The sequence below is a fragment of the Aedes albopictus genome, chromosome 2 (genome assembly GCF_035046485.1).
Source record: "Aedes albopictus strain Foshan chromosome 2, AalbF5, whole genome shotgun sequence".
Lineage (NCBI taxonomy): Eukaryota > Metazoa > Arthropoda > Insecta > Diptera > Culicidae > Aedes > Aedes albopictus.
Window position 1 is genome coordinate 269,237,862 of NC_085137.1, and position 25,915 is coordinate 269,263,776.

Genomic DNA, 25,915 nt, shown 5'->3' on the forward strand with positions numbered 1-25,915 from the left:
ACGAAATAAAAAAAGTACACTACGCGACGACGACGAAAGATAAAAACAAAAAATAAACTTACACAGGTTCACGCGCGCGCGGACCCGGGGTAAAAAAAGCGTGCCTGCAAAAAAAAATGTTTAAGTTAAAAAGTAAACATACACGCTGAGCGCTACAAAGCGCGTCCGAACTCAAAGGTGGTTCGTACTAGACTGGAAGTTTTCCTGGAATAAATGGCTATCCTTTTCCGCCACTCCTTCAGCAAACCCATTATGGAATCTCTTAGGAAATCTGCCATCAATAATCTGCGAGAAACCCTCCGGACATCCACTAGCAATTTCTCCCAATTTTGTTATGGAATTCCCGAAGAAAGAACGCAAACAGTAATCAAATAAAAAAAAAGACAAAACAATTAACGGAATCCGGCTTCCGATGGCAATCAATTATATGATTTCAGCTAATCACGCAGAAAAAAGCATGGTAAAATCAAAAATATTCCAGGTAAACTCAAATAAATTGTCAATTTGTTCTGGCAACAAAAATAAAACTGTTTGAAGCAAATCGAACGTCACATTTGAAGCAAATTCAATCCATTTTTGAAACAAACATGTATCTTCTGACTGGTTATGTTAGAAACAAATGTAAAAATTTTTGTTTTTTTTTTGTGGCAGGTCGGCCCTACGGAAATATTTGTTTTCCAATTAAATTTACAAAATTATTTCCTTCTCTAGGAAAATCCACTTCCCGCGTGGCACTTTCAATGCCAACATCATGTAGATAACATACGCTCCCGAAATCAATGGGATTTCGTGGAAACTTTTGGTGAAACTTGCCTTTTTTTGCAAGAGGAAAACTTGTTTGGTGATGCAGCTGGAACTTGAGAGTTTTGTTTTTGTTCTCGACGGCGGAACGGGGGGCTCTTCAATGGGTATTGGAGAAATCAATATGTAATTGAGTTTGTTTTAAAAAATAATATTTTAGTTTTAAATATTTTATCAGTTTACTGAATAAACATGAATATTTTTGTTTCAAACGAACGAAATTTGTCTCCGTGATCCAGTGTAGATCCTTAATTTCGGTTGCAGGTTTTATTTCATCCATAGCTCCAGCAGCATAAGTAGCAAGAAGTATACCATCTGGAACAGGAACTGTCGCATCCGGAACAGCAACAACCGGAGGCGGAGCAACCCAGGGGCCGCGTCGGAGCTCGTATGGCTGGGTTGGTCGTCGGGTCAGCAAGGAGCACTCCTATCACAAATCAGAAGAGGAGCGAGCGATTAAATGTCGCGACTAGTGTCGCGATCACCAAAGCAATCTTTGATTATTTCATTCGCAAAATGATGAAACATTTCAAATAAGCAGAAAATCATGGCTTACACAGCAATTTAATCTGTTTAGTGAGTAGCCCTAATATAAATTTCTTCTCAGGGGTCATTAAATTACTTATCTTCGGAGTAAGAATCTTTTTATCAGTTCCTTCAGGGATCGCTTCAGGAGTTGCATCGAGATATTTTTGGGATTCCTAAGTCGAGCCTTAAGTGAATTCTTCCAGGAGTTCTTCCAGGAAGTCCTCCGGGAGTTCCTTCAAGAATTCCTCCGGATAATGATTATCTGGTAGGAATTTCTGGTGGGTTGCCTGGAGATAATGACAGTTGTAATCTCTGGAGGATTTGCCGGATGGATTTTTTGGAAGGAATTGCGAAAAAATGAATTTTCAGGAAGAAGTTACTGAAGTTTTATCGACAAGATTTGCTCATTGGCCTAAACATTCTCGAAAGTTAAAAACTGAAGAATTCCCCGGCCAGAAAGAACTGCTGGAAAATTCACCGGAAGAAGTAGCTGGAGCATTCCCGGACACGAATTACCGCTGAATTCTTCAGAATAAATTGTTGTTTTTTTTCATCGACACAATTTTCCATAAGAAATTGGTGGAGATTTTGCTGGTCGGAGATAATGAGGAGTTTACCGGTAGAGGTGGCTGGATGATTCCGCTACTGATCTGCAGGCCTTGTCTATTTTGAAAACATAAACCGGCAAAAACTATGAAAATGATTAAGCAATTATCAAGGGCATTATCAACATTTTGTTCTGCTATCACACACTTGTAAAAAGAGCCTGTTTTTTGTACCAGCTCACATATACGTTTATTTTGTAGCGCTTGTGATATAATTATGCAACTTACCTTAAATAAAATATAGGTAAATACTTTGATAAATATTTAATGTATGTCTAGTCTAGTCTACACATACACAGCCATTTATTGAAAGAATCCTGGAAAATGATAGAATCGACTACTTCTACCATTTTTCTTGTCTTTATTAATGCTTGCAGTACATCAAGAATGCATTACAAGCATTAAAACGGCCAGGCCTACTGTGCAGAGTTGTTGATTCTACAATAAAACCATTAAGGCGGGGACATCTCGTACCAACCGCTCAGTTTTATAGAGAAAGCTAACTACGTGAGAAATCGGTGGGGGTGACGTTGCTAAGAAGGTTAATGTCACCCTTAGTCCTTGGAATCCTGGGATGGAACACAGGTATTTGGTCCGTGTCCTGGCCCTTGTGCCTAGGTTTAAGCGCCTTTGCTCGCTCTCTGAAATGAAACAAGACACTGATTTCTAAAAGTTGAGGAGCTATGGCGTAACAAAAACAAGTTCCTCAAGAAGTTCCGGAAGAAGAGGAAAAAAAATAGTCCTGTTCAACGACGTAGGTTGAACTTGCTCGAAGTTGCTGCATCCTACTCTTACCCGTTTGTTGACTAATGGGTAAGAGCAAGATGCAGCAACTTCGAGCAAGTTCAACCTGCGTCGTTGAACAGGACTAATATGTAGCCTGAAACGATCTCACCAATTCGCCAGAAAACTGCGTGGAAAATCGCCAAATGCAACATTGTCCATCAGAAAGCTTTTCAGTACAGTAACGCACGGCGCCACTGGTGCCATAGCAGCGTGCCTTTCCCTACTCAGTTTTTCCCTCGGTTTTCCCCCACAGGGCTTCTTATTTCCTTTCCAAGGCAGCACAAACTAACAAAATCAAGAACACCAGCTGGACTCCGAAAACACTTTCACGACTAGTTGCTATAGGTGCTCGGCTTCTGCGTATTGGATCTGTATCCTGGTCGAGAACGATTCGCGTCTAGAGACGAACCAGCCAAGGGCTGAAAGTCTCTTTAATAAAGACAAATCAATCAACGATTCGCGTTCCTTGCACTGGAATGCGCCACACTCGCGGCGGCCACTGGACCACGAATTTTTTTTCTTTTTCTTTTCCGCAGCTTGAATCCACTCGCGGCACAAACTTTAGGGACGTAAAATGCTTCACTTTACACGGCTTTCCTTAAACCTCGGATCGCAATTGTTGCGATATTCACTAAATTCGTAAAAGATTTTCACCCGAATCACTTTCCGGATGGCGTAGCGCAATAGTTAGTTCATTTTTCACTGTTCGAATTGAAGGTAACGCGGAATCGAAAAAAAAAACTTGACAGCAAATGCAAAAAGCATCTACGCGCGCACAGCTTGCTGCGATCTCTCTTTGATAAATATTGATTGTATGTGTTACTGAACTTAGTTTGCGTGGATAAAGTTGAAAAGGTTGAGAAAACCTCTGAATGTAATTATTTGTAAAAACCAAATAAACCCTTTTCACATTCTGTACTTAACTGGCCTTCGCTTATCTACATCCCATCCATTCGCATCTCCTCCTATCTAAAGCAGCGCTCGGCAGGATTTGAAAGTGGATGCAGTGCAAATAGAGTGACTGGAAGGGAGAGTGGCGTCATGTTCCAATTTTGACAGGTCTCCTGCTCGTTTGGAACGAGAATTTGTATGCATTTGACAGATGATCGCTGTTCCATTGACATTGACGCCACTCTCTCTTCCAGTCACTCTAAGTGCAAAGTAGATCCGAAAATCTTGCAAGTAGCACACTCATCTAAAAAGGTAGATGCATCTTCGTTGACATCTATTCGGAGACGGAGATTTAGATGTGTCGCCCCCCTCGGAACATCCTGGGTTTTGTTATTCCACTTCTGAACTAAAGTAACGACTTGTTTCCAGTTCAAGGGTTGTTTATTGAATGTCCGTCATTTTACAAATTATCTTACATCTAGCCTAAGTCGTAACCTACTATGATTATCTAATCTAACCTTATTTACCACAATATACTTAGTTCACGCAATTTTCAAACTAAAAAAAATATTTAATTTAGTTGTTTTTTTCTTGGAAAGTCTTAGCAAATTAAAGGTGCCCAAGTGTTCAGTTTGAGTAAACTTTAGTCTAAAAAATTTGAGATAAGTTTTTCGTATAAACTGAAACAGCGCTACTTAACAGATTTTGGGTATTCTCTCAAGAAATAAAATTATAAAAAAAAGTTTTATATACATTCATATATAACATATAGTGGTAATGTTGTATCTCTGCAGAACATATATACATATTTACAGCGATTGGGTGAACATCAAGTAGAGTTTTAGAATTATATTATGTACTGCTGGTTGGTCATATGAATCCTCAATTTTTGTTACATCCTCCATACACACTTATTTTATTTTTATTTAAGGACAAACGTCTTGAAATCCCGCTTCAACATTGCATCAAAACTTCAAACGCACAAATCTCATGAAGTAAGCTTCAATCAACAATGAATTTTATTATTCTGTTCTTGCTCACTTTTAATTAGCTTAAAATAAAAAGCTCAGGTGCGCTGGTTTTGTTTATAAAGAGATTTGTGCCCTCGAAATCGTGAGTAGGTGCCAAAGTCGGCCATTGTGGCTGCCATTTTGGGATTCTAACAAGTCTGTCCTTAAATTATTTTTCAGTTCTTTTGATTTCCATTAAAGTTCAGCTCATCGAAATTTAGCAGATTTTACCAAAGTTTAGCATTACTTAAGCTTGGTAAAGGTAAGGTTTCTTGACAAAGTTTGGTAATTTATTGCTGATTTTTTGGCAATTCTGCTGAATTTGGCGTGTAAATCAAACTGAAAAGGCAAACTCAAAGTAACAACTTAAACTCATTTCTGCAGAATACAAGTGAAAGCTAAAATTTTACGATAATCTTGATTGAAAACCCATAGTTGCTGAATCGATTTCAGAACACAGACAAGAGTTTCAATATTTAATATATTCCAGAAACAGATTTATAATATACTGCCGTAATTCTGCAAAGTGACGTAAGCGCCATTCAAAATGTCGATATTTTTTGGTATATTATATATAATAACTGGTGTAAAAACAAAACTGTGGTATGCCTGCTGTATTAGAATGCATGATCTAGTCGTGAACTATCATCTATGGAAAGAAACTTAAAGGATGAGCGAGAATTTTATGCATAATACCATAAAACGGGCCAAAAATATCAATGTCGCTTACGTCACTTTGCAGAATTACGGCAGTATAATAGTTTTTAATATACACAATTAAGGAGAAACGTTATTTCAAGAAATTACTCTGCCGTTCTCCAAGGGAGTGTTTGTGAATAATTAAATGGCAAGTTGACATAAGTTAATTTAGATTTATTACAATATCGGGCAAGCCTTCGCGACCCACCAAAAATTTGCCCGCGACCAGGCCCCTGGCATGAATGAAATTTATCGTATCCAATATCGAACTGCTTTATACTCATATTCGTGCAAATTGAAACGAGCGTGTAATCAACAAACGCAGCTTTTGTTTGATGTTGTGAGCGAAGTGTGATGTGATGTTGTCGTACGAAATCACATTCACAATGCGTGTTTGTTGGGTTGCTTTATTCAACTAATCGCATGCTCCTCTTACCGTCTTCTTCTTCTTCTTCTTTATGGCTCGACGTCCTCACTGGGACTTGGCCTGCCTCGCTTCAACTTAGTGTTCTTTGAGCACTTCCACAGTTATTAATTGAAGGGCTTTCTTTGCCTGCCATTGCATGAATTTGTATATTGTGAGGCAAGTACAATGATACACTATGCCCAGGGAGTCGAGAAATTTTTCCCGACTGGAACGGGAATCGAACCCGCCGTCTCCGGATTGGCGATCCATATCCTTAACCACAAGACTAACTGGAGACCCCTTCCTCTTACCGTACATTAATATTGAAGCGAGTGTTTCGTGATCATAAGAGGTGGAAAAAATGATTCCAAAAACTGATCAACTAACCAAAATAAACGTTAAACAAAAAATTGTTGATGTTTTCGCATTTGACAGTGGGCGCTATTTACTAGCGCCAAGGACATCCTGTCTACCATGATTCCAATGCATTGATATAGGCCGTGTCAGGGGCCTGCCCGCGACCCATCAATGGATCGCAACCCATAGCTTGAGAAGCGCTGCCCAAGTAGCGATATAGTTTGGACACAGATAACAGATGTTTATGCTAGTACAAATTTTTCGCAGAATCCTGTGTAAATGTTCAAAACGATATACGTTGGCTCACTACCGCCATCTACTCAACTGATTGCGACATTACATCTAACTTGAATGCAAGAATAGTTAAAAGTTCCACTTCCATTCAAGATCGAATACAATCTTGAATGTAAAATTGCGTAGTGCATGCAATCTTGAAAGCGATCACTGACTATCGATCACTGCGCCATCTCTAAATGATTGCCACATGAGTTTCAGCTGCTCGTTACATACAAAATGGCTGTTGAGCATTTTTACACACATTGCCAATATAAGCATAAACGTCTGTTATCTGTGGTTTGGATTTCAATAGTGGTTTCTACTTTTAGTATACCGTACAGGGTCATGTAGGGCATAATTCGTTGCGCAAGCTGGGAGATACAAAATGTTCCTAGTACGAAGCGGTCTCTTTGGACCATATAATTGTAGGTCGGCAAGAATTCCAGGAGAATCAATTTCACCAACCAGAACTTTAGCTGCAAATACTGCTTGAGCGATTGACCTCCTGTGTTCCAGTGTGTATACATGGCAGCTGCCAACGGTGCTCATAAAGCGGGAGGTTATTGGAATCGTTCCAAGGCAGATGGTGCAGGGTACCGTATGATCCCGCTAATACGACACCGACTGTTGGGGAACGTCCATAAATTACGTCACGCTTTGAGGGGGGAGGGGGGTTCAGCAAAGTGTGACGACGCATACAAAAATTTCAGAGGTCTCATACAAAAAGTGTGACATAGGGGGGGGGGGGGGGAGGGGGGTTTATCAAATGGTCGATTTTTGCGTGACGTAATTTATGGACGTTCCCTTGTCGAATAACCGTGGTAAACTTTTAATTCGACAAACCGGTCACCCTACACAGGGAAACTGAAGTACCTGAATTTAAGTATTTTTTAACTCACTTTTGAGTTTTTTTTTTGTCTCCTCTCTCATCCACTCTCTTTGTTGTTGTCAGAGAATGAAGAGCAAAACAACCCAACTTTGACAGTTCGGTGCGGGAATCCAAAATTGAGTAAGCAGCATTGAACTCAAATTTGAGTATTTTGAACTAGCAGTTGGGTGAAAAAAACTTAGCCGGTAGGTACTTTGTCGCACGGCATCAAAGGTAAAAAACCCACTTCAACATCGCTTCCACGAACTCAAATACATATGGGTTCCCGCACGCAACCTCGAAGTTGGGTGAAACAAACTCATATTTGGGTACTTTGTTTTCTCCGTGTTTGTTTATATATACCATCTTGCTAATTGAAATTTGGCAACTCGCTGTTTTTGTTTTGATTTCCGGATTTGTTATGTGTAACAGGTAGATCCGGATAGCAAATAAATGAACGCACTGTTCCGTTTTCTCGTTAAAAACTCCGTATACCTATTTAACACTCGCCTTTTTCACACCCGAACGGCACTCCACTCCACACAGTTCTCCCTTTTCCTCTCTCCCCTCTTCCATCCTCTCTTGTCCCAAAGTCTTTAACTCCCAAGGTACGTACATTCTTCTCTCCTAGTAGTAGTAGAAACCTACATCCCACCTGTTTTCTAATTTTCAAAAGGGAACATAATCCTGAAACTTTTTAGGTGCCACGCGTGTAAATCAAAGGGGTACCGCTGTCCGATCACTTTTGCAATATTTTCAACGCCTTGCCACGCCCAGACCTGTGAACGAAAACATTTTATACTTTGTTTACACAAAATTCAGCATATTCGTAGTTCCGTGTCAAAAATTTAGCTCAATCCACCAAAGCAAACCATAGTTACAGAATCTCAAACTTGGCCATTTTGTATGAAAATCGGCGTTGTCCGATCAATTATGCACCACAGTGTATATATCATCATAAAAAAATCCTAGCAAATATCATATTCTTCATACAAGGTGTATAAAGCATGCAATGGCAGCATGCATGCTTTTCCCCGCGTGACGTCATAACGACGTTCGTTTATAATTGAGGGGGTTAGAAGCAAAGGGGTGTGAGTGACAAAAACCCACTTTCGAGTAAATGAGGTTTAAAATTTTTCGCCAATTTTTCATTACATACAAAATGTTAGGAATTTCAAAATCAACCCAATTTTCTCCGATTTATTATAAGTTTATTTTTTAATCATCGTAAAAATAATCTTAAAAAAGTTCCTGAAATCTTGAAATCTGAAAAATTCAGGTCCTAATAATTCAATTCATGCCATAACTTAATAATTATTTATGCAGCATCCATTTATTACGTAACGCTAAAATTGATATTTTTGCGACCCCCCCCCTTTGTAACGCTTTTTTGTATGGAAATCCAAAAATTTTTGTATGGGCCGCATACTGGGGCAGAACTGAAAATACGTGGAAAAAACCTCTAGCTCGTCGAAATGTCGAGATACTCATTTGGTGTCTTCAGAGATAATATTTCTATAAACATGGTCGATATTCTGAGCGGTTGTCAATTTTTCTTACGTTATTCGCATAAAAGTCCTATAAGTCATTTTGGCCAAATTACATTTTAGCGATATGGTGTCTTCGGCAAAGTTGTTCGGCTATTTATGCTGACAAAGTTTGCTGAAGGCGTCAAATTTCCAAAGCCTACTATCAACAATCAATACGAAACTGGAAATTCGCCCGTGACTCCAGTTTTATCAAATTTCAACGACCCTAATCCCCCACTACATCATTTTTGAATGACCAGAAGGAGGCGGCGCTTCTAACATTTTTGCTGTCAATCAATTTACCCATCGTTCTTGTGACTTTATCGTTCTTTTGTTTTGTTTTTTTTTCTTTGCAATGCGTTTCAACTGACCCTAGGTTTGGTGGTCTTTGACTGACCCAAGCAGTTTTGGTGGGTAAAAAAAGATCACCCCAAGATTCCCGATCGATGCGGACAAACCGTCTGTGCCAATTCCAAACCAAGTGCAGACATTCGAGCAGGCTTTCCGTGAATGTTGGAGAAAGTCAAGAAGCAAGGCTTCGCAATACCTTCCCCGATTTAGGTCCAGGCTTGGCCGGTGCTACTCAAAGGCCAGATCTTCGCCAGATTGGAATTGATCAAACTGAAAATCGGAAAACGTTGGCTTTCCTATTGCCGGCGTTTATCCACATGATTTCGCGAGCCCGGGGTGAACCAAACGTTCTAGTGATGGCACCAACTCGTTAATGGGCCCAGTAAATTGAGGAGGTATTCAAGTATTAATTTCGGAACATCAAAGCAATTTGTCTGTACGGTGGTGGCGATCGGAGAGCGCAGATCTGATGAATAAGACGGCCGTTCACGTAGACTATTCGGGGGGATGGAGGAGGTCTGGTCAAAGTCTACGAAGGGGGGGGGGGGGCTCGAGGTCAAGGGTGGCGTGGAGATCGTCATTGAGACGCCCGGTAGGCTGCCAACGTAATCGATAATACACCATCATCTATCTGGTATTGGACGAGGCGTATCGTATGTTGGACATAGGCTTTGAATCGTAAATTCGAAAACTCTTGCTGGACATCCGGCTCAATGAGCAGACCATCATGACGAATGCGACGTGGCCACCGGTTGTCCGCCGGTTGACCCACAACTACATGAATAATCCGGTGCAGGTATACGACGGAAACCTGGATCTGGCCGCAACGCACACAATCACCCAGCAGATCGAGGTGATTGATGAGGAGGATAAGTACATGCGGGTGATGAACCTCGTGACCGACATAGGGCCCAATGACAAGGTCATCATCTCTTGCGTCCGGAAAACGAGGGCTGATGATCTGTCGATCGAGTTTGTTCTGTCCGGCATAATTGTATCAGCTTGCACGGCGATCGGGAACAGGCTGACCGTTAGCAGGCCCTGGAGGACATCAAATCCGGCGATGTGTGGGTCCTTATCGGAACGAATGTGGCCTCACAAGGGCTAGATATCGAGGGAATTTCACACGTTGTGAATTACGACTTCCCGCGGAATATTAGGGAGTACGTGCACTGGGTGGAACGGACGGGTCGCGCTTGCCGAAGTGGAGTTTCCATGAACTTCTAAATATTTGACATTCAATTGTGTGTGGGGTAAATAAACATCAAAACTTGGTTGCGATGTTGGTTGCTTAGATGGACGGGCGAAAAAGCAGAGGCGTCGCTTCAAGCGAAATTACAAGCAGGCGAATATACTGGGGGAAAGTGGGGGAGCGAATGGCGTCATAAAATTTAACGGATTTGTTCCTGACATTGGTATCTATGATACTATTCTTGAGATATTAACCGATTTATAAAATTCCTACCTAAAATTGATTTTTTTTTTCAATAAAATACGTTTCTAAACAAATTTTATGTACGTTTTCAAGTTATAATAATGAAAAATACTAAAATAAAACATATATCGAGGAAATTTGTTGGAAAAAATAAAATATGCATTGATTTTATATAGAAAGTTCCCGAAAATTACGCAAAATGTATATAGGACGTTCTTGCAGTCGGGCAAGTTTGGGCAAGTTTTTTCATCGACAATCACCTAAAAAATACATTAGCTTTCATGTAAAAAATTTTCACAGACATGATATTTAATGATTTTTTCTAAATTGGGTTTAAAGTTTACTGTTTTGGGTAAATTAGTACAAAATTTATGCTCATAAAATACTACGTTTCAAGATGCCAAGTGAACCATGAAAAGAATAGATGCAATTCAGTCACAGGTTTAGTTGTTTCTAATCTTCAAACAAATTGTAAAACACAAAAATGTCTCAAACGCCAGTGAAAGCATGCTTTGGTTTTATCAGTCGTCAATGCGTTATACAGTCAAACATCATGAATATTTTTTGATTGTATGATTATTATCTAATTTAATAGAGATATTTAAAAAAAATGTGGATAGTTATAAGCATAAATAAATGCATTCAATGATCTAAAAATTCAAAAGCATGTGGGTAAAAGAAATGTAGAAAAGCTTTTCAATTATTTTAACCTAGTCGTACGTACTAAATATTTAAATATTTTGCGTACTAAGCAAATTTAATAACAATTCATTAGAAATATACCAGTAAATAACTATTCTTTGTTATTTGATTCCTCTATTATTTAGCTGTCTTTCAAATTAGTGGCCATCACAGGAAGAAAACATACGTCTAAATCTCTACAAAATCTGGATGTGTTGTAAAATAGTCGTTGAATCATCATGCAATACACCATTACATGTGAATAAATCATTAACGAATGATAAAATCAAGGCATGCTTTTATTGGCGGCATTTGGGACATTTTTGTGTTTTACAATTTGTTTGAAGATTAGAAACAATTAAATCTATGACTAGATTGTATTTATACCTTTTATGGTTCACTTGGCATCTTAAAACGTAGTATTTTGTGAACATAAATTTTGTACTAATTTACCCAAAACAGTAAACTTTAAACCCAATTTAGAAAAAATCATTAAATATCATGTCTGTGAAATTTTTTTACATGAAAGCTAATGTATATTTTAGGTGATTGCCGATGAAAAAACTTACCCGTACTTGCCCGACTGCAAGAACGTCCTATATACATTTTGCGTGATTTTCGGGTACTTTCTATATAAAATCTTTGTATATTTTATTTATTCCAACAAATTTCCTCGATATATGTTTTATTTTAGTATTTTTCATTATTATAACTTGAATACGTACATTAAATTTGTTTAGAAACGTATTTTAATGAAAAATTTCGATTTTAGGTAGGTATTTTATAAATCGGTTAATATCTCAAGAATAGTAGGCTTTGGAAATTTGACGTCTTCAGCAAACTTTCTCAGCATAAATAGCCGAACAACTTTGCCGAATGTAATTTGGCCAAAATGACTTATAGGACTTTATGCGAATAACGTAAGAAAAATTAACTACCGCTATATCCGCTATATCGACCATGTTCATAGACATATTTTCTCTGAAGACACCAAATGAGTATCTCGACATCTCGACGAGCTAGAGGTTTTTTCCATGTATTTTCAGTTCTGCCCCAGTGTGGGCCGTAACGCTTGGCCATACTCCCCCCCCCCCCCCCCTCCCCCAAGAGCGTTACGTAATTTGTGAACTGCGCCTTATGGATTTTTTTTTATTTATAATGGAACGTTTCATTGTCTGCCGCACTTTATATATACGAGTGCGCAATTACAAGTTACTACACTAAAACCTCAATTTATGCACATGGCTGGGGGTGCATAAATTAAAAAAGGCATAAAATGAGGGAAATTTGTGCATAAAAAAACTCCTCCATAACGCTTCCGTAACGCCTCTGAATCCCACCGAAAATGCTCTGAAACTTCCTGAAATGGCTCCAAAATCCCCCTTAAACCGCCTCGGACCCCATGTAACGCACCTGCGACGCTCCAAAACCCCCGAAATCTCCTCCGTGACGCCTCTGAATCCCAAACCCCAAAATTCCTCTTACTAAGACGCTCCGAAACCCCCGAAAACGCCTCCGTAAAGCCTCTGAATCCCGCCAAAAATGCTCTTAAACTTCCTGAAATGCCTCCAAAATCCCTCTAAAATCCCCTCGGGTCCAATGTAACGCATCTGAACCCCCAAAAACGCCTGCCTAACGCCTCTGAATCCATCTAAGACCCACTTTCACTCGTTTAACGCACGTGAGATCCTCGGAAATCCCCGAAAACGTACCTGTAACGCCTCCAAACCCCGTCGAAAATCCTCTGAAATTCTCTGCAATGTATTCGAAAACCCCCTCAGACCCCCGAAAACCCCCCGGAGATCTCCTGGTACCTCGCAGAAACCCCCTGAAACTCCCCTGTGACTTCCATTTGCTCATCCTTATAAACACCCTTTAGCCTTTTCTTATGCACAATATTGGTTCTGAGTAGCTTTCCCTCAATTTATGCAGGTCATAAAAAAGGTGCATAAATTAAAAAGTGCATAAAAATAACATGCATAAATTGAGGTTTTAGTGTATTTACATTTTCATATGCAAAGTTTGTTAAAATGTTTCGCTATATGAGATGTAAAAGAGCGAAATATTGAAATCTCATTTTTAACGCCGCCGCCGCCGACGACCAAAAATGATGTTTTAACCGCGGCGCACATGTCTGCCGAAGCACCAAAGCAAGCATCACAGCGGTGCCAGACATCAAGAAACAAGTAGTTAATTGAATGAGATTTGGTCACTACAAATACGATGTTTTTTCAATCAGTAAGTATATGGTCGTTTCTTGGATTAACATCTTGGTAATCGAACTTCTACGCAAATCGATCAATAATTTCATTTTCCAACGCCATTTCTTTCAAAATATTTGGTTTGGTTTTCATCTAAACATGCTGCTACCGCTCAAGCTTTACGAACTATCATCCAGTTCGGCAGCACTGATTTGCCAGTCAGCTGTGAATGTATGCGAGTGCAAAACGTGGGGAGCGAGCATAGACGATTCGTCGCGCCGCACATTGTTGTGACTTCTCCTTTGCGAGAGAGAAAAACAATCACAATGAAACTGTCACCTGCTAGGGAAAGGGAGTGCGTTAGTGGGTGAGTGCAGAATGCTCTACGACGATGAGAAAATGTGAGAGTGGTTGTGGATTTGCTGTAAATACTGTTGAGATGAAAAAGGGGCCACCCGGTGGACCGCGATGAGATAAAAATTTTATGGTGTGCTGAAGATAGGTGCGAGTGGCTCGCGATTTGTGATTGCAATTAAATCAAATATTGAAGATAAATCCCACTCTAGTGCATAGTAGGATCAACAGTGGAAGTGAGCACGTGTGTTAAAGGTTTGTATCATTAAATTTGAAGCGTATACATTGCGCTGTGAGTGATTTTTCATGTAGAACATCCTTAATGAGACTAAGATAGGTACAAATACCCTACTGGAATTGAAGGTAGCTTGTTTCTAATTCTGCGCCCAAACATCAGCTCTGAAGGCGATTTCCCAGTTGTAGAGTGAGTTGTAGAATGATATGCCAGCAAGTATTTCCTCAATTCCAAACGCCAATCTCTGCCTATTTTTTGTGCGATCCGCAACCGTTTCAGGATACTTCTGTTCTGGCGCTCTACCTCGCCGTTTGCTTGAGGCCAGTATGGGATCGTGTTAACCAATTTGATATCGAAGTCTTCGCAGAATCTCTTGAGCTCTCTACAATCCCCACTTAAGGCGAAACTGGAAGCATTTCCTCATTTTTTTGGTTTTTGATTTTTTAATAAATAACGAAGTAATATTTTTAAAATCGGTTTTCGTGCACATGTAGAGTATGGATCAGGGTATCTTCTGAATTTTTTACGTGGTAGAAAATGTTTTTCGTTTTTTCAGAAACCATTTCTTAGTGAAATTTTGCTCAAAAATGGTTTCTGCAAAAACGAAAAACATTTTCTACCGCGTAAAAAATTCAGAAGATGCCCTGATCCATACTCGGCATGTGCACGAAAACCGATTTTAAAAATATTGCTTCGTTATTTAATAAAAAATCAAAAACCAAAAAATGAGAAAATGCTTCCAGTTTCGCGTTAATTGCGGTCCGTTATCTGCTCGCATTGTGGTAGGGACACCAAAACGGCCGAATATTGTTGAAAGTTCTCGAATTGTATCGGTAGCAGTAATTGTTCGCATTTCAACAATTTCCACGAAACGGCTGTAGTAATCCACTACCACAAAAAGCCATTGACCTACAGGTAGCGGCCCGAGAAAGTCGACAGCAATTTCTTGCCATGGTCCATCGGGCATTTGTGTCCTAGCCATGGGCTCTGGTGCGTCTGGTGCAGATACCAGTATACAGCCCCGGCAATTTTTCACAAACGTTTCCACTTCTTTGTCCAACTTTGGCCACCATACTGATAATCGCAATGTTGATTGAGCGATATGAAGTACCCGGTGCCTCAACGAGCTAGGAATTACTATACGGTTCCCTCGCAGTAAAATATCCTTCACTCTACATAACTCATTAGCGAAGATCCGGAGCTCAATGGGAAGATCGCCACGTTTATCTTGGTCAATATACTCCAAAACCATCTGTAGTTCTTGATCCGACGCCGTAGCAGTAACCAGTTCGTCCCAAGGAACAGCAACAGCATTCGTGGCATAGTCTGTTATCTCCCTGATCATTACTTCTTTCCGTTGATCGAATGGTACTGGCCTTCGTGTCGTCAATCTAGATAACACATCTGCCTGATTCTGCTCTCCAGGTATATGGGTTATTGAATAATCAAATCCTTGGAGACGGAGCACCCATCTTTCAATCCGTGCACACGGGCGTGAGCGTGGTGTAAACAGGTAGATCAACGCCTTACAGTCGGTCGAAATCTCAAATTCAATACCGTACAAATAAATGTAAAACTTTTCGACACACCACACCAAAGCAAGTGCCTCCTTTTCGGTGTGACAATATCGTTTCTCCGTATCCGTTAAAGATTTTGACGCGTAGCTGATTACTCGGTGATGGCCTTGTTTATCTACTTGAATGAGCATTGAGCAAGCCACCAAGTCCGATCGGGCTCGCATCAGCCATAACAAGTGTGCGGTCTTCCTTTCGGTAGAATGCTAGCGTAGATGAGCCGGATAGTACAGCTTTGATTTCGTGGAATGCTCTCTCGTGTTCCGGTAGCCAATTGAACGTGGTTCCTTTCCTAGTCAAAAATCTTAACGGCGCATCTATCGCTGCTAAGTTTGGTATAAAGCGATTCAAATAATTGGCTAGCCCTAGCAAGCTGCGAACCTCATTAGCGTTCTTGGGTCTTCGGAAAGCAACCAGACCTTCAACCTTAACATCCGCTGGAACTACTCCTGTGCTGGTGATCTTATGACCAAGAAATTCAAGTTCCTCAACCCCGAATATACATTTTTCCCAGTTGAGCTGTACATTCCACGCTTCCAATCTTGCTAGAACCTGAGTTATATTGAACGTATAAGAGAAAAAAAAATAAACTGATTACAAATAGCCAGAACCATCTTTATTCAACATCTACAAAACTAGCTTCTTGGAGAAATTCAGATTTTTTGCAGGAGTATAGCAAGAAGAACTTTGAAATTTTGACACGTGCTCATCATGTTCCTTTTTATCCTTTCCTTCGATGTAAACATCATCGATGTACCACCAGGTACCCTCACATCCTGCTAGTATCGCATCCATTGTTTTCTGAAAATCTTCTGGTGCCGATACCAATCCAACTAGCATACGTTTAAATCGGTACAGTCCTCGTGCTGTAAGGAATACCATAGCATCTCGCGAAGCTTCGTCCAGTTCAAGTTGCAAGAAGGAGTCTTTGACATCTAGCTTACTGCGGACCATATTAGGTCCAACTCTGGCCAGAAAATCGTCGATTACCGGCATTGGGTGCCTTTCTCTTAGCACAGCTTCATTGACCCTCCTAAGGTCCAGGCAGATCCGAGGTTCTCCGTTCGCCTTTCCAACTACCACCAAAGGCGATACCCAGGTGACGGGGCCCTTTTTCTCCTCTATCATATCCCTTGCCATCAGTTCCTTCAACTTGCTGTTGACCGCTTCCTCCAGAGCTACCGGAACCCGCCGCGAAAAATTGGTTTGACGGTTGGGTCCAAGTGAATGTGCACCAACACATCAGAGATCTTAGAAAGGGGTTTCAAACAGAGTTGATGTACACGTGCTGTAGTCCCATGTACGGGAGGCACATTGCAAGCAAGCTCCCAGGAGCAAGGATGGAAATCTAGTGATCATGATAGGATCCCAAATGTGTCGCGGTTGGTAGGTATCGCTCGATCATAGCAACAACGATAGAATATTGTCGTCAAGCATTCATAACAAACCGTGCTCCGCGAATAATGAATCGCTCGGCATGTGCGGCCGTGATGCGATCGTTATCATGCAGTCGAAATGATAAATTTCGATTTTCGGTCACTTTTTGTGCATTCTTATTGCTGAAGCTTCACGATCTGCATATGAAAGTAATATTCCTGATCATGAATTTGGATTCCGGGTGCAAAAGTGGCCATAATCTTGATGAATAGAGTTTATCGCGACTTGTAACATGATCCGATAACGATAGATCCCGCGATAAAGCGTGCATCAGATGCTTTGATTGTTCTATGATGCGAGCATAGTGCGAGGGTGCCGCATCATGCTACCGCAAGAGCAAAGGCTATCTTTGATTGTTCGTATGTTGTATCATTTATCGTTAGAAGCGATTTTCTTCCATCCTTGCCCAGGAGCACAGTACATTTTGAGACTGAAAGTTGTGCGCCTCATTTTTCTCAAGATGTGTCTCATGAGCTTCGTCTCATGCGCTGATTAAATTAGAAATTTTCACGACAAAAACTTCCTAAACGAACGAGAATTGAATCCTTAACTCTGCATTGAGAGTCCCTAGTCGTATCGCATAGACTAACCAGACATTTGTCTTGCGTACGGAAAAAAGTTGTTGAGGTTCTTCGTAACCAAGAAGTTGTTTTTCACCTTAGATACCAACAGCTCACGCAGCGCATGAGACGAGCTCCCCGGGAGCTATGTGCCTAGCTCGCACCCACCAGATTTTCGGGAGCCTCCTAGCAGCGCAGCACACTGCGATTTTGAAGAGCTGGGAGACAATTTTATGGGAGGCTCGCTGTCACATTTATGTACACATGAGCAATGGGAAACTCTGGTTTCAAAGACTCTGCTACGTGATCTACCTCCAGACCCACTTTCAATATTCCCAATAGCTTGGATGTAGCATCTCCCAACAGATAACGTTGACCCCCTTTGATCACGAAAAACTCGGCTTGTACAAACTTCGCTCCAACCACCAAGACAGCTTTGAACGTACCCAGCACAATCAATGGAATATTGTTGGCATAGCTTTTCAACACCCTATTGCTTCCTTCTCACAGTTGCTAACTTCGATTCCCGCTGATTTTAGTTCCTCCCATGCCACATCAGTAATCAGATTTGCCTCAGCCCCAGAGTCCACCAACATCGGTTGTGAAACTCCCCCAATCACGCAGGTCACCATGTTCGAATCGTTTCCTGAATAGAAAGCGTAGTATGTTTTCTGTGGAGTACTCGCAGGATGTTGACTAGCCTCAATCGCGTTGGTATCGCGCACTTGATCCTGCTGCGCCGCTCGCTCAACTACCCGAATCCTTTTCGCATCCGTCGATTCTTCTTTCCAGGAACACGCAGTTCGGGCTTGCATTCGGCATCGGGCTGCGCAATGTCCTGTTCTTTTGCAACGGTTGCACAGTTTCCCTCTGGCTGGGCATCGCGTATCCGTCGAAATGTGCCCAAAAAGTCCGCATTTGAAACATTTCATTTCCGGTTTCTTGAAGTTTGATTGGAAGTTTCCCGTTACTCTTGCTCTCCCGGGATTGTACCGTGGCTTAGATTGGATGCCATACACGCGTTCATGGTGCTTCCCTTCTTCACGGAGCGATCTAAAATCCTTCAACTGCTTCTGAACTCTTTCAAGTGACTTTCCAATTTCTTCAATTTCTTCCACTGAACGATCTTTCTGCAAAATCTGTTTCCGCAATTCCGTCGACGTGCAACCTTCTACTATGGTATCCGTTAGCATGATATCCGTCAGGATCTTGCAAACAGCTGGTTCGTATTGTCAACTCCACACTCCGCAATCTGCTGCCTTATCCTGATAACGAACTCGGCAGACCTTTCGTCCTCATGTTGTTTCATTCGCCGTAAGTTATGACGCTCCAAGACATCCTGTCGCCCCGGTTGAAAAAAATCGTCGAATGCTTGAATCGCCACGTCGTAGTAAGCCTTTTCTAGAGATACTACAGCAAATTCCTCGCCATTTGGAAGCGACTGGAATAATGCCTGTAACTGCGTTCCGCCGAGATGCAGGAGTTTGGCGCGCTTACGTTTTTGGTCAGTGATGTCATCTGCCTCAAAATAGTACTCCAAGGACCGTTTCCAAACCTGCCATGCTTTATGCAACTTGTTTTTATCAATCTCGTTGCATCTGCATGTTGCAAAACACAAATAAAATATATAAGGCATTGATCAATAACAAGTGGGTGGGAATATGTGTGTGTCAAACCCAAATAAATTTCTAGTCAGCATCTCGTAGGGTCTGTTGTGCTATCACCTTAATTTACATTTTGTCCACTTTAAGGCTCCACTTTATGTTCCCCCAACTTAAGTAAACTACCTCGGGGTCCGTTTCAAAATCATTACCTTCCCGACAATACGTATTCTCTGCATATTGGGTTTCTCATTAATGTTTAGACTACTGTGATAATTTTAGAATCCACTGAATTATCATTTCCCAGCGAAATTTCACACTAATCAAACTTATTTTGTTTACCTATTGTGCATCCGACGCCCCTGTCATGAACTCAACCGAACTTGTGTACGCCAGCCGCTGCGAAGTCGTGTGCGAAATTCGACTGTGATGATAATGAATTTCGGTCGAGTCTAAATGGGTGCAAATGTCGCAATGATCGAAGTTATATCTTTCATGCCAACAATAGAGTTAATAAACTATAGAGGACGAATGTCGCTGCTGTTCCCTTTGTTCTCGTTCGCAAACATGTCGGGTACCTATATGTCAAACTGCATACTTTTTCGCTTTGACACTTATAGCCCGGCCTATCTCCGCCAGCAAGAGATGTTTCGGCAGCGACGTCAGCGACATTCTTCCTCTATAGTTTATTACCTCTATTATGCCAACCGATTCCCAAATCGGATACAATTACAGTGACCCCAAAATTTATGAATCGGCAAAAATGACCACAGTTTATGGATCACTCATTTGATCAACATGATGATTCATAAATAGTGTACAAAATTAAGGTGATTCATCGGTGTGGGGTCACTGTATATGCTGTTCAACAGTAGGTTTCATCGCCGTCAGCCTACCTAATCACCAATACAAAACCGATTCCCAAATCGGGTCAAACCGTGGCTCATCTAATTTCCCAAAATCCAGAACCTGTAAACTTTGTAGTTTCATCATTAATAAACAGCTTTCTAATTTATTTACGTCTGATTCCCAAATCAGAAAAAAATGCATCTTAAGATCAATTCAATTCAATTCAACTACAACAATGAACAAACTAAAACCGATTCCCAAATCGGATCACACTGCGGTTCCTCTGATTTCCCAAAATCTAGAACCTGTAAGCTGCTGTTCTATCTTTGGTAACACAGCGTAACAAAAAATAACTTTTGATCTGTCTCAAGAGCAAACTTATGTGTCTCTGACAGATTTTGGGCCGCTGAATCCGAATCCGGGCTCAGATTTGCTCCAACACGTCACAATTTTGAGCTATACCTCAATTTATACGGCAAAATATGCGATTTTGGGCTTTTTTGACTGCAAGCGATTAAGTGTGGAAATATTTTTTTTAAGCAATCAAAAGGTTAATTGATAAATTAACATCTAAATAACCGACTCATGCAAAAAAAATCGTTTTATCAAATCGAATTTGATAGTTTTAAGCGATTTATGTTAGGTACGATATTTCCCATACAAGTCACCCTCCAAAAGTTGCATGCAAGTTTTCGTACTAACATAAAATACTTAAATCTATCTAATTTGATTAGGTAAAACGAAATATTTTGCATGAGTCGTTAATTTAGATGTTAATTGACCAATTAGCCTTTTGATTGCTTAAAAAAAATATTTCCATGCTTAATGGCCTGCAGTCAAAAAAGCCCAAAATCGCATATTTTGCCCTATAAATTGAGGTATAGCTCAAAATTGTGACGTGTTGGAGCAAATCTGAGCCCGGATTCGGATTCAGTGGACCAAAATCCTTCGGAGACACATAAGTTTGCTCTTGAGACAAAAAAATGTTGCGCTGTGTAATCAATCAACAAATTTTAATTCATTTTCCTGGCCAGCGCTACTGATTCCCAAATCAGCTAACATAACGTCTGATTCAAAAATCAGAAAAAAAATAACATAGGTACATGAGATCAGTTCCCCAACTTATCTTTTTCAACACCACTGCAAGGCAAAACCAAATTCCTGCCAATCACCAATCACTCGCAGACTTGTCTCTATCACTCTCCTTACAGGTATATGTTGAGTTATCCACCAAAACCGTAAACACCTCACCAGCACCAAATCAAGTTTTATTGAGTTCTCTCTTTCTATCTGCAACACTTCCAAAACACAATTCCAAAACATAGCTTTTTTCCCCGCACTGCCAGAATTTCCACCGCATTCACCTCTACCAATTTGATCTAAGCTTGCTAACACCGTTTCGCCTCTGTTTCGCCAACATCGTTTCAAAACATCACCGCTTTTTTTTTCTTATCTTTTCTATTTCATTCAGTGCTGCAATTTTTCGACAGGCCTTTATGATAGCGATATTTTGCTTTTTTCATTTTCTCCGTTTTGGTTTTCCTGTCAATGTTGCTTTCCGTTCAGCAACACGGGAGCGAAATGAAATAGGTACTCACACTCGCACGCAGCGTGCTGAAAGCGAGAGCTGACAGGGCTAAATTTCCATTCAATTTTCTGTAGTTGTGTGTTTTCACCCGTGGTAGCGTATAGGGTACTCACACTCACGAGCCACCGCTTGAGAAGAATGGCCTTTCAGCATGAGTAGTGTGTGGATGATTGGGAATTGATCTTGTTGGGTCGCTCACGAATGGAGCTCTCGGACTCTGTCAGTTCTCACATCGAGGAACTGAAAACGACCGCCGCAACCATTCATTTCCGGCTGAAAAACAGGCACTGAGACTGATATTTTGCAGGACTGATTTCATTTCTCGGGAACCCTTACACACACATACTCACACCCATCGTTTTGACAGGATTTCTAAGCACCCCATTCGAAACCCGAAATGGCTCATATCTTCTTTCCAACACCAATACATTTTGTGCCAGCTCTTCCAGCGAGTTTCAGCCATTTTGGATCTCAAATCAAATAATACGAAGCAATAAAAACAGATTTTCCACTAAAAACCACAACTATTTAACATACCCTGCTACTTTTCCTCGTCGCCAATTGTAACAGGTAGATCCGGATAGCAAATAAATGAACGCACTGTTCCGTTTTTTCGGTAAAAACTCCGTATATTTAACACTCGCCTTTTTCACACCCGAACGGCACTCCACTCCACGCAGTTCTCCCTTTTCCTCTCTCCCCTCTTCCATCCTCTCTTGTCCCAAAATCTTTTACTTCCAAGGTACGTACATTAGTATGGGACACGCTTATATGAAAAAAGTAATTCCTCGCTCCAGTCGACTTTTTCGATCACATTTAGGTCCCATATGAACTGTGCAAAATTTCGTCTGATTCCCAAATCAGAAAAAAATGCATCTTAAGATCAATTCAATTCAATTCAACTACAACAATGAACAAACTAAAACCGATTCCCAAATCGGATCACACTGCGGTTCCTCTGATTTCCCAAAATCTAGAACCTGTAAGCTGCTGTTCTATCTTTGGTAATCAATCAACAAATTTTAATTCATTTTCCTGGCCAGCGCTACTGATTCCCAAATCAGCTAACATAACGTCTGATTCAAAAATCAGAAAAAAAATAACAGGTACATGAGATCAGTTCCCCAACTTATCTTTTTCAACACCACTGCAAGGCAAAACCAAATTCCTGCCAATCACCAATCACTCGTAGACTTGTCTCTATCACTCTCCTTACAGGTATATGTTGAGTTATCCACCAAAACCGTAAACACCTCACCAGCACCAAATCAAGTTTTATTGAGTTCTCTCTTCCCGAATAAAAAATACAGTAGAAAAACCGAACGTTGTATTGTAACAGTACTATTTAAAACCATATTTTTACAATAGACACTACTGTAAAAATAAAAATACAAAAACAATAAAATGTAATGTACAGTACCATACAGTAAATTGTAAATAAGATTTTTACAATATACTATACGGGTGGTTAAGTATCGTAACAATATAAAAAAATATTTTTCTCCATATATATTTTTTTGCAAAACCATACATTATATTGTAAATGAATTGTTATAAATACTGATACGTGGGTTTTAATAAACCGTACATTGTATGGTACACATATGGTTTCAAACAATAAAATGTACCGTAAATATATTGTTTTTAACTGTAGTTTCAGTACCGGTTATACATTTAATTAAATGGTTTTGGAATGGTTCTCTTTTGTTATGTTGTGTTGGTTTACATTACATAAACCAAATAATGTTATATTATCTTGTCATTTTCCTTCTATTAATGGCATCTCAGGCTTACTAGCATTATGAGATACGCTTTGGAAATTCTCCAGAGCGTTTTGGATAACCCTTCATATATTGGATCGCCCACGTCCAAGTCTGAGTCGAGGTCAGAGTAGTCTCTGATTGCATTAACAGTTGAAGCTTAGGCTCCCATGCCCCACCAGCCAGATAACTGGGTTTCGCAAACTAAGCATTATTTGTGGCAACACTTTGAGCGGCATGATGGAACTATGCCGAGCGCGCTAAGTATTATTAGACCACTAATGTAGTTGCATGAAGTGGGTGACGAGGTACATAAGTATCATTACAGCGTGCTTAACCGTTATTGCAATATTGAGGCTCCAGTTTGACTAAAGTTCGAAATACACGGAAATACATAACAACTCATGAGAAAACTGTCAAGTTCGATTCAAGTATATATTAGGTTAAAAAGCGAACCCGCAGACGAACCTATATTAAATATTAAAATATTATATATTAAAAGTCATTTCAGTGTTCAGTCCAGTTCATGTGTTAAAGATGGCTCTACGTCAAAGATAAAGTTTGTCAATCGCATTTGATTCGATTGTGGTCGAAGGCAAGTTCACATGAGAGAAGAGGAGGAAATTCCCCTAAATGCAAATACAGAAATAATAGTGTTGATGATGAACTCATCCACTGATTTACGGTAATCTGACCTGCATCATTCCGGGTTGGCCTACATTCTTATTTCTCTCATCGCACTCTACACACCTAGCCCGCCATATCTCTTGGACCCCTGCTTGGACCTGCAGTTCTTAGGATAGGACATTTGGTTTACCACTGATTTAAACATGTTATTGATTTTCAATTGATGTTTCAACTTATTCACTTTTTTCTCTTTCCTATGAAAGCTTTCCTTTGCATTAAAAAAGTCACAAACATCAACAAAACAAAGCACGGAAAAAATGTTAAACTGAATAAATTCTGGTGTTCGATTTGAATAGGTCGAATCTGCATATGAATCACAGCAAACATACGACCTATTCAAATCGAACACCAGAAATAATAAAAAATTCACGGTAAAATAATGTTTCGGAAAAGTGAATGGTTCAAACGTAAGAAAAACAGTATAATATATTGTTACATAAAAATTCAATGTAAATGTATAGTATAGCGAACCATTTCATCACAATACACTTTATTGTAGCTGGTGCACTGTATGATGCAGAAATGGTTTTCACCATAGACCCTATGGTTAGTTTTTATCCGGGTTTCTATCTGCAACACTTCCAAAACACCATTCCAAAACATAGCTTTTTTCCCCGCACTGCCAGAATTTCCACCGCATTCACCTCTACCAATTTGATCTAAGCTTGCTAACACCGTTTCGCCTCTGTTTCGCCAACATCGTTTCAAAACATCACCGCTTTTTTTTTCTTATCTTTTCTATTTCATTCAGTGCTGCAATTTTTCGACAGGCCTTTATGATAGCGATATTTTGCTTTTTTCATTTTCTCCGTTTTGGTTTTCCTGTCAATGTTGCTTTCCGTTCAGCAACACGGGAGCGAAATGAAATAGGTACTCACACTCGCACGCAGCGTGCTGAAAGCGAGAGCTGACAGGGCTAAATTTCCATTCAATTTTCTGTAGTTGTGTGTTTTCACCCGTGGTAGCGTATAGGGTACTCACACTCACGAGCCACCGCTTGAGAAGAATGGCCTTTCAGCATGAGTAGTGTGTGGATGATTGGGAATTGATCTTGTTGGGTCGCTCACGAATGGAGCTCTCGGACTCTGTCAGTTCTCACATCGAGGAACTGAAAACGACCGCCGCAACCATTCATTTCCGGCTGAAAAACAGGCACTGAGACTGATATTTTGCAGGACTGATTTCATTTCTCGGGAACCCTTACACACACATACTCACACCCATCGTTTTGACAGGATTTCTAAGCACCCCATTCGAAACCCGAAATGGCTCATATCAAGCATAACTTTTCAATCCGACGTAACTCGAGAATGTAAACAAATCCGGGTTAACCGCTGCATGCATGATTCATAAAGCAAATTGAAGAATCCACATCACTGTTTGATGATTTATTGCTTAATTTGTTTAACTAAGCATATTATTCGAAACGACGTATCTAACTATTTTGATGTTTACAACTTTACTGATAGATACACCGTTTTGATATATGAGAAAACCAAACGACGTATCTAGCCAAAATCAAAAGTAACAGATACACCAAACTGGCACCATACAAAAGCGACGTATCTGGCATGACGTATCTCTAACCAACCCGGTGTATGTGTATTTTTATCAAAATTCATTGTGAAAATGATATGGAATGAGTAGGTTTTGTTTCTTACCTAGTGCGTGCTATATCCCTGGTGATGTTAAGCACGAAAAAACTTATGAAAAGTCTTTTTATAAAAAACTATTTTAGTGAAATGGTCGTCAACATTGACCATGAATTTACTCAGATCAGTGAAAAAGTTAGATACGTCGATTTGAAAAATTATGCTTGATATCTTCTTTCCAACACCAATACATT

General features: G+C 40.2%; 1 pseudogene; it reads left to right on the forward strand.

Annotated features, from left to right (window-relative positions):
- Positions 1–6,662: 6,662 nt before the first annotated feature.
- On the forward strand, positions 6,663–12,283 carry LOC134288979 (probable ATP-dependent RNA helicase DDX43; annotated as a pseudogene).
- Positions 12,284–25,915: the final 13,632 nt, after the last annotated feature.